The sequence below is a fragment of the Papio anubis genome, chromosome 7 (genome assembly GCF_008728515.1).
Source record: "Papio anubis isolate 15944 chromosome 7, Panubis1.0, whole genome shotgun sequence".
Taxonomy (NCBI): Eukaryota; Metazoa; Chordata; class Mammalia; order Primates; family Cercopithecidae; genus Papio; species Papio anubis.
In genome coordinates this window covers 16,430,235-16,447,746 of record NC_044982.1, presented here as the reverse complement: position 1 = coordinate 16,447,746, position 17,512 = coordinate 16,430,235, and the positions used below count along the sequence as shown (strand labels likewise).

General features: G+C 44.1%; 1 protein-coding gene across 1 annotated transcript in view; it reads left to right on the top strand.

The window, feature by feature from the left end:
• The window catches only part of KCNK13 (potassium two pore domain channel subfamily K member 13), a 118,866-nt gene that overhangs the window by 42,454 nt on the left and 58,900 nt on the right, over positions 1-17,512 (top strand). The window lies entirely within an intron of this gene.

Genomic DNA, 17,512 nt, shown 5'->3' with positions numbered 1-17,512 from the left:
AATCCCCTATCATGGGCCGGGCGCGGTGGCTCAAGCTTGTAATCCCAGCACTTTGGGAGGCCGAGACGGGCGGATCACGAGGTCAGAAGATCGAGACCATCCTGGCTAACACAGTGAAACCCCGTCTCTACTAAAAAAAAAAATACAAAAAACAAGCCGGGCGAGGTGGCGGGTGCCTGTAGTCCCAGCTACTCAGGAGGTTGAGGCAGGAGAATGGCGTAAACCAGGAGGCGGAGCTTGCAGTGAGCTGAGATGGTGCCACTGCACTCCAGCCTGGGCGACAGAGCGAGACTCCCGTCTCAAAAGAAAAAAAAAAAAAAAAAAAAGAGTCCCCTATCATGAAGTTTGCCTGTTCTATAATTGTAAGATTGTTAGTTTCCTTCTTCAGTCTCTAGTAAGAATGTTTAATTTCTTTTCTAATAAAAAAATACCTATAGATAAAAAAAAAAAAGAGAAAGGTTCTAGGCTCAGATAAATGCAGACATGTATACATAAATATCCAGTGAGACAATTGGAAGTTGTACAGGATGCAGGACTTCCTTTTCTTTCTTTTTTTTTTTTTTTCTTTTTTTGTAGGTGGAGTCTCGCTCTGTTGCCCAGGCTGGAGTGCAGTGGCACCATCTCGGCTCACTGCAAGCTCCGCCTCCCGTGTTCACGCCATTCTCCTGCCTCAGCCTCCCGAGTAGCTGGGACTACAGGCGCCTGCCACCATGCCCGGCTAATTTTTTGCATTTTTTAGTAGAGACAGGGTTTCATCATGTTAGCCAGGATGGTCTCGATCTCCTGACCTCATGATCCACCTGCCTCGGCCTCCTAAAGTGCTGGGATTACAGACGTGAGCCACCGCGCCCAGCGCTTTTTTGTGTGTGTGTATGAGAAAGGACTTGCTCTGTCACCCAGGCTGGAGTGCAGTGGTCCAGTCACTGCCCACTGTAGCCTCAGCCTCCCAGGTTCAGGTGATCCTCCCACCTCAACCTCCTAAGCAGCTGAGACCACAGGCATGCACTACCACAACGAGCTAATTTTTGTATTTTTTGTAGAGACAGGATTTCGCCATGTTGCCCAGGCTGGTCTCGAAATCCGAGGTTCAAGTGATCCATCTGTCTCAGCCTCCCAAAGTGCTGGGATTATACGCGTGAACCACCTCACCTAGCCAGGATATTTATTTAATGTGCTGGACATGTAACAGCCCTACCCACTCCACACTAAATGCCAATCATTGTGACAGCCAAACCACCTGCCGAACTCAAATTTCCTAAATGGCCTGTAGGGGCAGCACAGCCCCTGTTGAGGACTATCTTTAAGGAACCCAGAGGTGTGCTACTACAGCTTTAATGAGCATGCAGATTACCAGCAAGACTGTATAAAAATGCACCTGAGCCAGTGTGGTGGCTCACGCCTGTAATCCCAGCACTTTGGGAGGTCAAGGCGGGTAGATCACTTGAGGTCAGAGGTTCGAGACCAGCCTTGCCAACGTGGTAAAACCCTGTCTCTACTAAAAATACAAAAATTAGCCAGGCGTGGTGGCAGGCACCTGTAATCTCAGCTACTCGGGAGGCAGAAGTTGCAGTGGGTCGACATCGTGGCACAACAATCCAGCCTGGGGAACAGAGTGAGTCTTTGTCTCCAAAAAAAGAAAAAAAAAAAAAAAAAAAAAGCAACTGATTCAGGAGCTCTAGAGTGGGACCTGGGATTTTGCATTCCAGGTGATGCCACTGCTGCTAGTCTGGGGCCACACGTTGAGTAGCAAGGACATAAGGAGTCACACAGTGCCTCCTGAGCTAAGTGTTTGTGGATTCAGGGCATGTCTTTCTAAAGCGGCATGTCTTTGAGAGCCACATGCTGTTGAATCTCCTGGGGTACTTAACAAATATGCATATCCCTGGCCAGGTGCAGTGACTCACGCCTGTGATCCCAGCACTTTGAGAAGCCAAGGCGGGCAGATCACCTGAGGTCAGGAATTTGAGACCAGCCTGGCCAACATGGTGAAACCCTGTCTCTACTAAAACTACAAAAATTAGCTGGACGTGGTGGCAGGCACCTGTAATCCCAGCTACTCAGGAGGCTGAGGCAGGAGAGTCGTTTGAATTCGGGAGGCAGAGGTTGCAGTGAGCTGAGATGGCGCCATTGCACTCCAGCCTGGATGACAAGAGCAAGACTTTGTCTCAAAAACACACACACACACACATCCCTGAGTCTCTGAGTCTTCCTCTGAACTCCCTGATCAGGAACTCCCTGCAGTAGCCTATTAACACTTAATTCCCTGTTGCCTTAAAGCCACTAAGCTGAGAACCCCAACTTCATTTCTAGGCATCTCCAGATCTTGTGGATCTTTGCAAAACAAAGCTGTAGTTCTCCATCCAAATCTCAGATTCTATGCAAGTCAAGAAACTGTCCTGAAGTGTCAGATAGAGGTTGGAGAGTTGGCCACCCACTGAGGTTCTGGACATTTTCTGTTTCTTGACTGGGTATTGGTTACAAAGATGCTCAAGCCATTTATACATTTATTCACTTTTCTTCCCGAAAGTACGTTACATTTCATATATACACAGAGAAGAGGTCCTCTCCTTATTGGCTCTAGGAGATGTGGTTGATTAGCTCAGGGAAAGAATGAGGGGAATTGTTAGTTGCTACTCAAGCCCAATTATTTCCCAGCTGTGTCCTTATTCAGTGAATTTCATTGATTGTAGTCGGGCAATGGGAGAGGACAGTATGGAAGACAGTGAAATGTTCGCTTTTGTTGTCCTGAGACCAAGCAGAGATGTTGACCTGCACTTCTTTGGAGAAGGTTATCTGGGACATCTGGAGAAGGAGCTGAGCCCTTTCATTTCTAGATGTAGAATGTCCCTCTTGTCCCTCCCTGTGACATCACTGCCCCAGATGGCTTGGCCACAATAATAAAGCCACTTTCCCTCTGTGTAGGCAGTTGTTTACTGTGGAGTATTACAGCTAAACCTTCTCTTGTGACTATTTTTTTACCTAAATAAATAAGGTGACTGATTTCTTCAGGTGAATCAACTTCTCTAGTAATTTTCTGGCCCCACCCCTTCCACGCATCCCTCACAGGTGGGTCACTGGGCCACCTCCAGGTTCTTAAGGGAGAATCTACTCCTCCTGGGGAGTCTAAGGATCCTAGGCTAGTTGTTCAGCAGAAAATCAGCCTTGGGGCTGGCCCCACCCTGACCTTATATTCCAATTCTGGGAACTAGGACGTCTTCTCTTAGACCAAGGCTCTGCCTCAGCACCATGTCTGGTCCCTGTGTCTTCACCTGGAATTCAGCCAAACATCCTGCCCTGCTTGTTCTCCTTGGCCCTTCTTACCTTTTTCTCACATTCCTGCACCATCCTGTGTATCCCTAGCAATGCCATTTACGTTGTGTTCCATGGGTAAGGCAGAGCCACTGACATGCAGGGACTCCCACCCACCAAGTGAAGCTTTTAAAAAGTTTTTTAAAATGAAGCAGATCATTTCACTCACTTGACTCATCATCTATTCTTGCTCTGCTGGTTCATGCGTGAACACAAACATCCAGAAGAACTGGATGAGCAATGCAGTTGATTCATCCCGGCCAGTAGAGCGTCTCTAGAGTATCTGAGAAGAGCCATTCAATTCTTCCACGGCTCAACTACAAACAATGCAAATCATCAATCTTGTAGTCGTCGCTGCAAATATTATTGGTAGAAAAAACGCAAAAGGAAATATAATAGTTAAAATTGCAAGTGATAAAAATTTGTTGCAAATGAGAAACTACAGAAAGTAAATGTGGTACAGCTGAAAAGTACAATTGAACTGCAAAAAATTAAATGTGATAGAAAACTGAAATGAAATAAAAGCAACAGAAGGAAAAATGCACATGGTAAAATTGTTGTTTTAATCAATAGAAGGATCACATCTTGGCAAACCTGGATATGCGGAATTTGATTCAGGAAAATCGATCTTGGTGGAAATGTGATCATCCAAGGAAATTCAGATTGTCAAAAACCAGGATGGACAGCATTCATATAGACAAAAAGCAATTGATGAACCAAATATTTCTGGTAAAGTTTATTGTAAAAAATCTGATGAAAAGATTTTTTTTTTTATTTTTTTTTAAGACAGGGTCTCGCTCTGTCGCCCAGGGTGGAGGGCAGTGGTGCCGTCACAGCTCTTTGCAGCCTCATCCTTCTGGGCTCAAGCAATCATTTCACCCCAACCTCCTGAGTAGCTGGGACCACAGATGTGTGCCACCATGCCCTGCTAATTTTTTGTATTTTTTGTAGAGACAGGGTTTTGCCATATTGCCCAGGCTAGGCTAGTCTTTAACTCCTGAGCTCAAGCAATCTTCCCTCCTCAGTCTCCCAAAGTGCTAGGATTACAGGCATGAGCCATTGCACCTGGTTGAAAAGTTTTTTTTTTTTTTTTGATGGAAAAACATGGTACTGGTTTACCTGCATGGAAAAATTGTTCAAAGAATTAAAGTAGCTTGTAATGGAATTCACTGAGGAAAATACTGTCTCAATACAATTTCTTCAGTGGTAAAATTCAGATGAAAAAATACATTCATATTCATAAAGACAAAACAAAAATGTTTTTAAGTTTAAAGCACCAATTGAATCAAATAGAGTGTTTGAAAATGGTGGGGTATGAAACCTGATGACTAAATCAATACACCATCTTCTATTGGATCCTGGAGCAGAAAAAGGACGTTGATGAAAAATAGGTGAAATCCAAATGAAGTCTGGAGTTTGCTGGGTAGTAACGTACTAATGGTGGTGTTTTGAGTTTTGATCCATGTGCCATGGTAATGTAAGATCTTAACATTAGAAGAAACCAAAAGGGACCGGGCATAGTGGCTCACACCTGTAATCCCAGCACTTTGAGAGGCTGAGCCGGGAGGATCATCTGAGGTCAGGCATTCCAGACCAGCCTGACCAACATGGTGAAACCCCATCTCCACTAAAAATACAAAAATTAGCCGAGCATGGTGGCATGTGCCTGTAGTCCCAGCTACTTGGGAGGCCGAGGCAGGAGAATCACTTGAACCCAGGAGGAGGAGGTTGCAGTGAGCCAAGATCGCGCCACTGCATTCCAGCCCGGAGGACAGAGTGAGACCGTCTCCAAAGGAAAAAAGAAAGAAAGAAAAGAACAAAAGAAAAAGAAACCTACAGGGATATATATACAAGAACTTTCTGTATTATCTTTGCAACTTTTCTGTAAGTCTAAAATTATTCCCCAAAATATAGTGGGGTCAAAATACCCTAGACCAAAGAAAAAGCAAACTCTGATTTTCATTGCAGCTCTTCCTTGAGTACCTTGGCTCACTTCCCAGTGGATCCCCTTAGCTGTGCCAATGTATTTCCAATTTCTATCTAGAGTATCATAGTTGTTACCACCCTTCCCTTCACCACCCTTTGTGGACTTGTGTGTACTTCCAGCCACCAGCCTCTCCCCACATATCTATACTCGGGCTCCAGACAGCTTCCTGTTGTTTCTCCCTGCACCCAGACCCCCTTGGACTTCCCTGGGTGTAGACCAGGGCGGTCAAACTTGGCTGCACATTGGAATCACCTGAGGCGCTTTAACAACTACTGACATCTGGTTGCCACCCGCAGAGATTCTGATTTGAGTGGTCTGGGGCATGACCTGGGCTTTGGGATTTTAAAACCTCCCCAGGTGATTCTAAGGGGCAGCCAAGTTTGAGAAAATGTTGTCAACCTAACTAGAAATTCCTCTGGTCCTGGGTGAGTCCGGTTAAGCCTGGCCTTAATTACAGCAGACCTTCCTCATTCTCAGGACCATGGAGGTCACCGAGTTCTAAGCTAGATGCCTGCAAGTGTATATTGCTCCCAATCTTTTTTCATGTATGTTAATTACAGCCTCCGGGCAGGGATTTTATTCCGTGCATCTTTGTGTCTCCACCACCAGGAGGTGCACGCTCCTGATTCTCTGGGTGTTCTTGTGCGTCATCCTTGAGAGTGAGACCTAGGTTGTTGGTCTCTCTCTTGGAAACAGATGGCAGTGGCTGTCCTGGGGGATTTCGTTGCTAGTTGAGCATCGCCAGTGCTCACCAGGTAGCAGCCTCCCAGTGCGGGTTTCTCCTTCTGCTGGGTGGCCCCTCTTTCTGCATGCAGGTGCAGGATCACCTCACTTTCTCTGCAGAGCAGAGACTTTGGAGTGCCCTCCAAGTGTGGCCTCTGCAAAACCAGCTCTCTTGTTTGCACTTAAATCCAAAGTCAGATCCAAATCACTTGACTTCTACCAACCCAGTGCAGATTCTGGCAACCAGGAGGAATTGCACCTTCAAAATTTTGGGACTGGGACCTGGTCTCATTTCAGCTCCTGAATGTAAGTGTTCCCAAACACAGAGAGGAGTTTTGGCGTTTCATTGTTTTGGGGTTTTGTTGGTTGGTTTGTTCATAACAGCAGTAGATGGACTCTACACCAGAGCGACTGAGTGTGAATCTCTGAAGGGTAATTACTGGGGATCTGAGTTGTAAATGTTCCTCACGTGATTCTGGAAGAGCCAGCCTGCTGCTGCTGCTGGTCACTGGGCTCCACTGAGAACTGCATCACTACAAAGCACCAAGGGCCCTGATTCAGAACCAGGGGATCCTCAAGAAAAATCTCCTGTGAAACTTACAAAGAAGTCATGCCCAAGCCTCATCCTGGAGAGCTGGAGTCAGAAGGTTCCAGGTGGTGCTGAACATCTTCTTGTGTTTTATAAACTCCACAGTCAATTCAGATGTCTGACCCAGGAGCCCTTTCTGTAAACGGCCAGCCAGCAAATATTTTAGGCTTGCAGACCATATGGTCTCTGTTGCAACTGCTCAACTTTACGACTGGAGCCTGAAAGCAGCCATGAGTTTACGTGAATGAACATGTACAAGTGGGTTCCAATAACATGTTATTTAAAAAAAAAGCAGGCAACAGGCCAATCTAGATTGTGGGCCATGGTTTGTCCACCCTGATAAAACCACCTGGAGAGCTATAAAGTGTTCTTTTATGCCCAGGCAATTAAATCAGAATCTCTGTGGGTAGTGCCCAGGCGTTGCTATTTATTAAAAGCTCTTCAGGTGATTTTCAATCAGCCAGGATTAAGAACCACGGCTGTAATGCATGGTCATTGCACTCCTCATTCTGAGGAACAGCATCTTGCTCTGATACAGTGTTTAAACTGCTCCAGAAGGTTCTGTGTTTCTTTGTATGTTATTTGCTTGCTTTGTTTTCATTAAATGGAATGATTCCAAACATATTTTTCTACGCCTGCCTGCCAAAAAAAAAATTGTATTGAGATATGACCCATCTACAGTCGAGGGTGTAAATCTAAAGTGTACAGATTGATGAGTTTTGACATTCATTGTTTGCACGCTTCTTCACATATATCTTAGCCATGTAACTACACAGATCGAAACATAAGAACGCTCACAGGAGTCCTTTTCTCCCTTCTCAGGCAATAGTCTCCTGAAGATGTTTGAAGCCTGCCTTTAAATCTGTCTTCTCTCTGAATGGATGTCACTAAGTCACCAAGTATTTGGCAATGTGCCCATAAATATTCTCAGCATTATGGGGGCAAAAGCAAGCATGGCTGTGGCTGAGATTTTCTATTGCACAGTTTAGTTATAAACTATTGCACAGTGATAGCAATTTTCAGTTGCTATGGTAGACCGCGTCCCTGAAAAGGCAGTTCCGTGTGCCCTGTTGGCTCATGTACATCAGGGGACAATGAGGGCTGTCAAGCAGCAAGCAGCCTGTAAGCAGCAGGCCCAGCTAGCTCAGCTCACCAAACCTCCATGGATGCTTTGGGAAAGGAAACAAGCCCAAGTGGATTTAGACCGCTCATTACAGCAGGCAGAATGAGCTTCGGGTTTGCAAAGGTTCCCCTTGCCCCCTGATTCCCAGGAGGCCATGCGCAGCAGGCCAGGTGAAGGCTGCATACCCCACGGGTCTGTGTCACAACTGCTCAGGAAATCCCCAATCTTACAAGGGGTTGCAAGCAAATGTGCTCATCTTTTCTCTCACTGCTCCCATGCACATACATAAATTAACCATGTCAAAATACACCTTATCTTTAGAGAATATATTCCAAGACCCCAGATGGATGGTTTAAGTCTCAGATACTACTGAACCCTATATGATACTGTGTTTCTTGCACATACATATCTATAATAAAGTTTAATTTATAAGGCACAGGAAGAGATTAACAACAATAAGAATAAAATATAACAATTATAACAATAGCCAGCATCACTACTCTCATGCTTCTGAGCCATTGTTAAGAAAAAGAAGGGTGACTTGATACAAGCACTGCCATCAGTGGATCTGATAGCCTAGACAGTTACTCATTGGCTCAGGGGCAACAGTGTATACAGCTGGACAAAGGGATGATCATGTCTGAAGTGAGACAAAGTCGGACAGTGAGAGAGCTCATCATGCTCCTTAGAACGGCACTCAATTTAAAACTTAGGAATTGGGCTGGGTGCGGTGGCTCACACCTGTAATCCCAGCACTTTGGGAGGCTGAGGCGGGTGGATCACCTGAGGTCAGGAGTTTGAGACCAGCCTGGCCAACATGGTGAAACCCTGTCTCTACTCAAAATACAAAAATTAGCCAGGCGTGGTGGTGGGCGCCTGTAGTCCCAGCTACTCAGGAGGCCAAGGCAAGAGAATGGCATGAACCTGGGAGGCGGAGCTTGCAGTGAGCCGAGATCGCACCACTGCACTCCAGCCTGGGTGACAGAGCAAGACTCCGTCTCAAGAAAAAAAAGGAATTGTTTATTTCTGGAATTTTTCATTTAATATTTTTGGACCATTGTTGACCATAGGTAACTGAAACCTCAGAAAGCAAAACCTTAGGTAAGAGGGGACCACTTGTATACAATGAAGTGATGCTTAGTACATTCACAGTGTTGTGAACCCATTACCTCTATCCAGTTCCAAAGCATTTTCATTGCCCCCAGTGAAAACCGCATACCCCTTGAATAGTTACTCCTCATTTGCTCTTCCCTTCAGCCCCCTGGCAACCACCAGCTTGTGTTCTCTCTGTATGGATTTATCTATCCTAGACAGTTCTCATTAAATGGAATCCTTCAACATGTGACCTTTTGTGTCTGGCTCCGTTTCTTACCCACACAACAGGTGGGTTCGATTGCTTGGCCAGTGACTGTTCAATGACTACAACCAAGGAGGGCTTAACAAAGAGATTTGATTACTTGCAGCAAGTAAGGAGAACACTGGGATAGTTCCCAAAGCAGTGCCTCCCCAAATAATGGTGAAAACAGAGCTTTTATCGGGCTGGTAGCTGAGTTATTGTATGTAAAGGTAAAGTAAATGCAGTGAAGGCACTGTCACCGATCATGCTTCTAAATATGTGTGTAGGAAATGGTGAATAAGCAAGCTCCTTCCTGGGAGGAGAGTTTAGTATGGTAATGAGGGGAGTTGGGCGAAGTTCATCTCCAACCCAGGCATCTCTGGATCCAACCCATGTTTGTTTTCTAGGGCTGAGTTTCTTCCTGGAACTTTTTTGAAACATCAAGGACTTAAGATGTAACAGTTACAAGTACGTACTTTTTCACAGGGCATACCCAGAGTTCCGGGATTCTGGGTTACACTTTCACTTAGCTTCATGTTTTCAAGGTTTATCCACATTGTAGCATGATTCAGTACTTCATAGTGTATGCACGTGTGGTTTTCCACCTTTGGGCTATTATGAATAGTGCTGCTATGGACATTCGTGTACAGGTATTTGTTTGAGTACTTGTTTTCAATAGTTTTGGATGTTTAAGAGTAGAATTGCTGGGTTATAGGATAATTCTGTTTAACTTTTTGAGGAACTGCCATACCATTTTCCACAACAACGGCAACATCTTATATCCCCACGGGAATGCACAAGAGTTCCAGTTTCCCTGCATCCTGGCCAACACTTGTTATTTTCATTTTTTAAAATAACCAAAATCAGACCCAAACTGAAGGAAAATAGAGACATGAAAAACCATTCAAAAGATCAACAAATCCAGGAGTTGGTTTTTTGAAAAAATTACTAAGATAGACAGTCTGCTAGGTAGACTAATAAAGAAGAAAAGAGAGAACATCCAAATCAACACAACTAGAAATGGCAAAGAGGATGTTACCACTGACCCCACAGAAATAAAAATAACCATCAGAGACTGCTTTGAACACCTGTATGCACACAAACTAGGAAACCTAAAGGAGATGGATACTTTCCTAGACACATACACCCTCCTAAGACTGAACCAGGAAGAAACTGATTCCCTGTACAGACCAATAACAAGCTCCAAAATTGATTCAGTAATAAATAGCCTACCAATCAAAAAAAAAGCACAGGACCAGATGCATTCACATCTGAATTCTACCAGATGTACAAAGAGTTGCTGGTAGCATTCCTACTGAAACTATTCCAAAATATTGAGGAGGAAGGACTCCTCCCCAACTCCTTCTATGAGGCCAGGGTCATTCTGACACCCAAACCTGTCAGAGATGCAACAAAAAAAAGAAAACTTCAGGTTAATATCCTTGATTAACATTGATGCAAAAATCCTCAATAAAATACCTGTAAACTGAATCAAGCAGTACATCAAAAACTAATCCACCATGATCAAGTACGCTTCATTTCCAGGATGCAAGGTTGGTTCAACATATGCAAATCAATAAATAATCATCACATAAACAGAACTAGTTACTAGAAAAATGCAAATTAAAACCACAGAGATATACCAGTTCATACCCACTAGGATGGCTGTCATTTTTGGTTTATTTCTTTATTTAGAGACCAAGTCTCACTCTGTTGCCCAGGCTGGAGTGCAGTGGCATGATCTTGGCTCACTGTAAGCTCCACCTCACAGGTTCAAACAATTCTCCTGCCTCAGCCTCCCAAGTAGCTAGGATTACAGGCACCCACCACCATGCCTGGCTAATATTTGTATTTTTAGTAGAGACAAGGTTTCACCATGTTGGCCAGGCTGGTCTCAAACTCCTGACCTCAAGTGATTCACCCATCTTGGCATCCCAAAGTGTTAGAATTATAGGTGTGGAGCACTGCACCTGGCCTTCTGTTTATTTTTTAACTTAAAAAAATTTAGGTTCAGGGGTACATGTTCAGGTTTGTTATATAAGTAAACGTGTGTCACAGGAGTTTTCTGTACAAATTATTTCATCACTCAGGTACTAAGACTGGTACTCAATAGTTATTTTTTCTGCTCCTCTCCCTCCTCCCACTCTCCACCCTCAGGTAGGTCCCAGTGTCTGTTGTTCCCCTGTATGTGTCCATGTGTTCTCATCATTTAGCTCCCATTTATAAGTGACAACATGCAGTATTTGGTTTTCTGTTGCTGTGTTAGTTTGCTAAGGATAATGGCCTCCAGCTCCATCTATGTTCCCACAGAAGACATGATCTTGTTCTTTTCATGACTGCTTAGTATTCCATGTGTGATGTGTGTGTGTCTGTGCACTATTCCAGTGAGGATAACCAAGTCTCCCCACAAGAGTTTACTTTGAGTTTTATCTGCTGTATTAGTCCATTCTCATGCTGCTATAAAGAACTGCCCGAGATTGGGTAACTTACAAGGGAAAGAGGTTTAATTGGCTCACAGTTCTAAATGGCTGGGGAGGCCTCAGGAAAACTTATAATCATGGCGGAAGGGGAAGCAAACACGTCCTTCTTCACATGGCGACAGGACAGAGAAGTGAGTGCCAGCAGGGAAAATGTCAGACGTTTATAAAACCATCAGATCTTGTGAAAACTCACTCACTATCATGAGAACGGCATGGGGGGAACTGACCCCCGTGATTCATTTACCTCCCACTGGGTCCTTCTCACAATCTGTGGGATTATGGGATTAAAATTTACGATGAGATTCGGGTGGGGACACAAAGCCAAATCATATCATTCTGCCCCTGGCCCCTCCCAAATCTCACATCCTCACATTTCAAAACACAATCATGCCCTTCAAACAGGCCCTCAAAGTCTCAATTCATTCCAGCATTAGCTCAAAAGTCCAAGTCTAAAGTTTCATCTGAGACTTCCGCCTATGAGCCTGTAAAATCAAAAGCAAGTTAGTTACTTCCTAGATACAATGGGGTTACAGAATTGGATAAATACACCCATTGCAGTCTGTGGCTTGGGAGGTTATTGCAGTTGTTGAGGGAGAGATGGTGGTGGCACTGGCCACAGGAGAAATGGACTCACTGGAGGGTGATTTGGAGTCCATTGTCACTAGGACTTGAAAGACTGAACATAACAATGAGGGTGAGGGAGGCAACCAGCCGACGTCTAGGTTTCTGGCTCACTACCGAGGTAGGAACCACTTTGGAGAGCATGCTGCACAGAGTAAGAATAATATATGTGCCTTATCAGAATTGGCCGTTTGTGTAAATATTGACTTTCATCGACAGGTTTCTGTTAAATTAATTAAAGAGAATGTTTTGTAAAAGGGATAGAAGAGAAGTTGCTGAAGCAGCACTTGGCAGCCTCTGTCCTTTGCCTCCCTGTAAGCACCGTGGCTTCCTTAGGATGTGTTTTACACCCACATCAGGAAAACCTTCTGGGGAGGGATGTCGTTACACCGCGGCAGTGTCATTAGCTAAATGGTGTTTGATCATTCCCAAGCATTGTAATGGGATAGCTGAATCCTTAAGCAAAATAGGTCTCCTGGGTCCTGTTTCTGTTCTTTATTGTTGGCTGTTTTATATTAACTCTATTTTCTCCCATGATAAATGTAGTATATGCTCATTATAGAAAAAAGTCAGGAGCCCAGAGCAGCAAAGGTCAGGAGGGAAATCACTCATAGCCCATTGTTAAAGCACCTACTTTATTAGTATCTTTTTGGATTTCCTTTCAGCCTTACCTTTATGCTTTTTATTTTATTTTATTTTGAGGCAGAGTCTTGCTCTGTCGCCCAGGTTGGAGTGCAGTGGTGCAATCTCAGCTCACTGCAACCTCTGCCTTCTAGGTTCAAGTGATTTTCCTGCCTCAGCCTCCCGAGTAGCTGGGATTGCAGGCATGCAACACCACGCCCAGCTAATTTTTGTATTTTTAGTAGAGATGGAGTTTCACCATGTTGGCTAGGCTGGTCTCGAACCCCTGACCTCCCTGCCCGCCTCTGCCTCCCAAAGTGCTGGGATTACAGGTGTGAGCCACCATGCCCGGCAGATGCATTTTTAACCTATGTATTTTATATCTTTTTCTTAAGGAACTGCCATCACGTAAACGTTTTCCACAATTTTAATAGCTTCATCAGAGTCTATGATGGGCATGTACTATATTTTATTTGTCCCCCCTTACTGGACATTTAGATTTTCACTGATTCTTTCAGTTACATATAATTCTATAAGTAATGTACTTATGGATAAAGCTATTTCTGTATTTAGCAGCTTTTCCTCAGAAGTGAGTAACAGAAGTGAAATTTCTGGATAATAGGGTATGGATATTTTAAAGACTTTTCACCCACATTTTTTTTTTTTTTTTGAGACGGAATCTTACTCTATCACCCAGGCTGGAGTGTAGTGGCGCAATCTCAGCTCACTGCAACCTCCACCTCCCGGGTTCAAGTGATTCTCCTGCCTCAGCCTCAGCCTCCCAAGTAGCTGGGAATACAGGTGCCCACCACCACACCTGGCTAAATTTTTTTTTTTATTTTTAGTGGAGACAGGGTTTCACCATGTTGGCCAGGGTGGCCTCAAACTCCTGACCTCAGTTCACCCATAATTTGACATTGCTTTGCAAAAGGTTTGTACTCACTTATTGTTTAAGGATGGAGTGTGAAATTGTTGGATTTTGTTTGCTACATGATATTCACAAACTGGCACAAGGCACTCAGTGAACATGGAAAAAAAAGGGAGAAACTATAACTTGGAGGAGACCAAAGGTATTATAAAACTAATTTTTAAAATATACCTGAGCTGATAGAAGAAAAGGTTTGCATGGTTTGCTCTGTGACACTGTTCATTCATTCAATACGTACCTAATAAGCCTTCATATCCATATCAAAATCAGGCAGGCTGTGGGAAAATCTGGTAGATTTCCCAGCACAGTTCCGTCACACACTATCTCAGCGCTCTCATGGAGTGGCATTTTTCAGATGAAGACTCCAAAGCCTGTTAACTTAGTCAAGATCACATGGCCAATTGGTGGCAGAGCTAAGACATAAACCCAGGGTCACAGCTGCTTTAATTGTATTTATTGAACTATAGCTATATTCAGACAACCTGATAAGCATCAGGGAAACGAAGGTGAGAAAGCAAATCCCATCCCCAGGAACTTGCACTCACTGAGGAAGCTCAAAGGCACCTGGTGCTTGGAATCTGTATCAGACAGGGCAGCCATAACCAAGCCACTGGGTGGCTTAAACAACAGAAGTTTATTTTCTTACAATTCTGAAGGCTGGAAGTTTGAGATCAAGGTATCAGCAGGATTGGTCTCATCTGAGACCTCTCTCCTTGGCTTGCAGATGACTGCCTTCTGCCTGTGTCTCCACGTGGTCTTCCCTCCGTGTGTGTCTGGGTCCTGATCTCCTTTTCTTATAAGAACACCAGCCAGATTGGATTAGGGCCCACGCTAAAGATCTTGTTTTCATTTAAGTACCTCCTTAAAGACCCTGTCTCCAAATACAGTCACATTCTGAGGTATTGACAGGTTAGGACTTTGACATGGGAATTTGGGGTGGACACAATTCGGTCCATAACAAAAGGCAATAGAATGAGAAAAGTTGCCAGTCCTCAGTTATGAGATATGGCTATTATTATTATTATTTTTTGAGACAGGGTCTCATTCTGTTGCTCAGACTGGAGTGTAGTGCCATGATCATGGCTCACTGCAGCCTCAAACTCCTGAGCTCAAGTGTTCCTCCTGACTCAGCCTCCCATGTAGCTGGGACTATAGCCACGCACCACCACACCTGACTAATTAAAAGAAAAATTTCTGTAGAGATGGGGTCTCACTATGTTGCCCAGGTGGAGACAGGGCTAATTCTAAGCCAGTGACTCAACCCCAGCTGCACTTTCAAATCACCTGGGCAGTTTTTAACAGATAGCAATGCCTCCAGAGATTCTCACTTAATTGGTCTCTGAGGGGCCTTGGCACAGATATTTTGTAAAAGCTCCTTGTTGATTCTAATGTGTATCCAGGACCAAGAACCTTGTTTCACTGAAATGCCAAAGAGAAATCTGAGCTGCTTTCATTATCCTACACTGTCATGCTTTCTGCCCAGCAAACAATTAGTTTTTCATGGATAGGATACTTTCTAATCAGCAAAATATCAGCACAGCAGCAGAATTGTGCATCTCCAATTAATGTGCACCCAGCTCACAGCATTCTTTAGCTCTTTCATTCATTAAAGTCATTAGTCGTTTGTTGAATGCCTGTGATATGTAGACACTGTGCTGATGGAATAGGCCCAATAATGGCTCCTGCCCCAGGACAGGTTCCATTCCCTGGAACCTGCAAATAGGGAGATTATCCTGCATTCTCCAGGTACACTCAACTTAATCGCATGAGGTCTTAAAAGCAGAGAATCTTTCCTAGCAGAGGTCAGAGAAATATAAGAAAGGCAGAAGAGATTCAAAGCATGAAATGGATCACACCCACCATTGCTGCCTTTTAGATGGAGAAAGGGGATCCCCAGCCAGGAAATGTGGGCAGCCTCAATAAGCCAGGAACTGGAGCTGGCAACAGACTTCAGCTGGTAGCCCACAAGGAAACAGGGACCTCAGTCCTGCAACCACAAGGAATTGAATTCTGTGGGCAACAGAATGAGCAAGGAAATGACTCACCTAAGATTTCCAGGAAGAAGGCAGCCCTGCGAACAGCAAGTTTTAGCTTGCTGACACCCAGGTCAGACTTCCGACCTACAGGAGTGTGAGATTATAAATGTATGTTGTTTTAAGTCACTAAATTTGTAGTCATTTGTTGCAGCAGCAATAGAAAATGAATACAGCTAAACTCTGAAAAAATACAGTAAGAAGACAATCTCTCTGTTGTTATGGAGCTTAGCAACCCCAATTTGCAAAATTTGTAAAAGTAGAAACAAGTGAAGTTTGTAGGAACTCAAGTATTAGGCTGAAGAAGTTATTGAATGGAGGGCCCCTGGGTGTTAGGTGCTATGTGAGACCCAAGCTCCACGCTTTTTGATGGAAGTTCCAGCTAAAAGGAGAACGAAGAATCTTTTACTATAGATTGAAGGAAAAGGGATGTTTTTGTAATACAAATATAGAAAGAAATGATCATTTAAGAAGGATAGGCTTTTGTCAAAATAATAGTAATAATAGCTCCTCAGACTTCAAAGGAGTTCTTCTTATCCTTCCCCATCCCCAACCCCCAGATCTACTTAATTTTTTTTTTCTTTTTGAAATGGAGTCTCTCTCTGTCGCCAAGGCTGGAGTGCAGTGGCGCGATCTCAGCTCACTGCAAACTTCTGCCCCCCGGATTCATGCCATTCTCCTGCCTCAGCCTCTCAAGTAGCTGGGACTACAGGCGCCCGCCACCACGCCCTGCTAATTTTTTGTATTTTTAGTAGAGATGGGTTTCACCGTGTTATCTAGGATGGTCTCGATATTCTGACCTCGTGATTCACCCGCCTCAGCCTCCCAAAGTGCTGGGATTACAGGCATGCGCCACCTCGCTCAGCTGATTTACTTAATTTTAATATGAAAACTCATGGTAAAATCATATGTACCAAATAAGGACATGCTTACACACACACACACACACACACACAATGGAGTATGTCAAAGAGACACGGGACTCAATTGAAAGCACGCTCAGTGGCCAAAGCTGGAATGATTTGAACAACAAAATAAGTACATTAAAGTTGGGCCAGGCACAGGAGTTCACACCTGTAATCCCAGCATTTGGGGAGGCCGAGGCAGGTGGATGGCTTGAGCCCAGGAGTTCGAAACCATCCTAGGCAACATAGTGAAACCTCATCTCTACAGAAAAATACAAAAATTAGCTGGGCATGGTGGAATGCACCTATAGTCCCAGCTACTCAGAATGCTGAGATGGGAGGATCACCTGAGCCTGGGGATGTTGAGGTTGTAGTGAGCCATGATCATGCCACTGCACTCCAGCCTGGGCAAAACAGTGAGACCCTATTTCAAAAAAAAAAAAAAAGTAGAATTGGAATTGGAAAATAACTTAAATATAAAGTAAATATCCCTAAGTCCACATTGATTTAAGAAAATGATTCAATAAATAAATGGTGGAACAGAAACAAATCTCCTCTGAAGAAGAATTTAATATAATTTTTACAAATTATTTCACCCTCAAGGAAGTGGGCCATGAACTCTCCACTCCTAACTGTGGGCTGTGCATAGTGACTTCCTTCCAAAAAGCACAATATGGAAACAGCATGGGCTGAGGAATGTCCAACTTTGCAGTGGAAAAACTGTCTCACCTGGGAGCTCAAGGTTTTAGCCTCATCGGTGATAAGTTATGTTGGTAGTGTATCCCCTTGATGTGATGTGATGTGACGTGACGTGATGTGACGTGACATGACGTGATGTGAATAGCAATTCCCCTCTC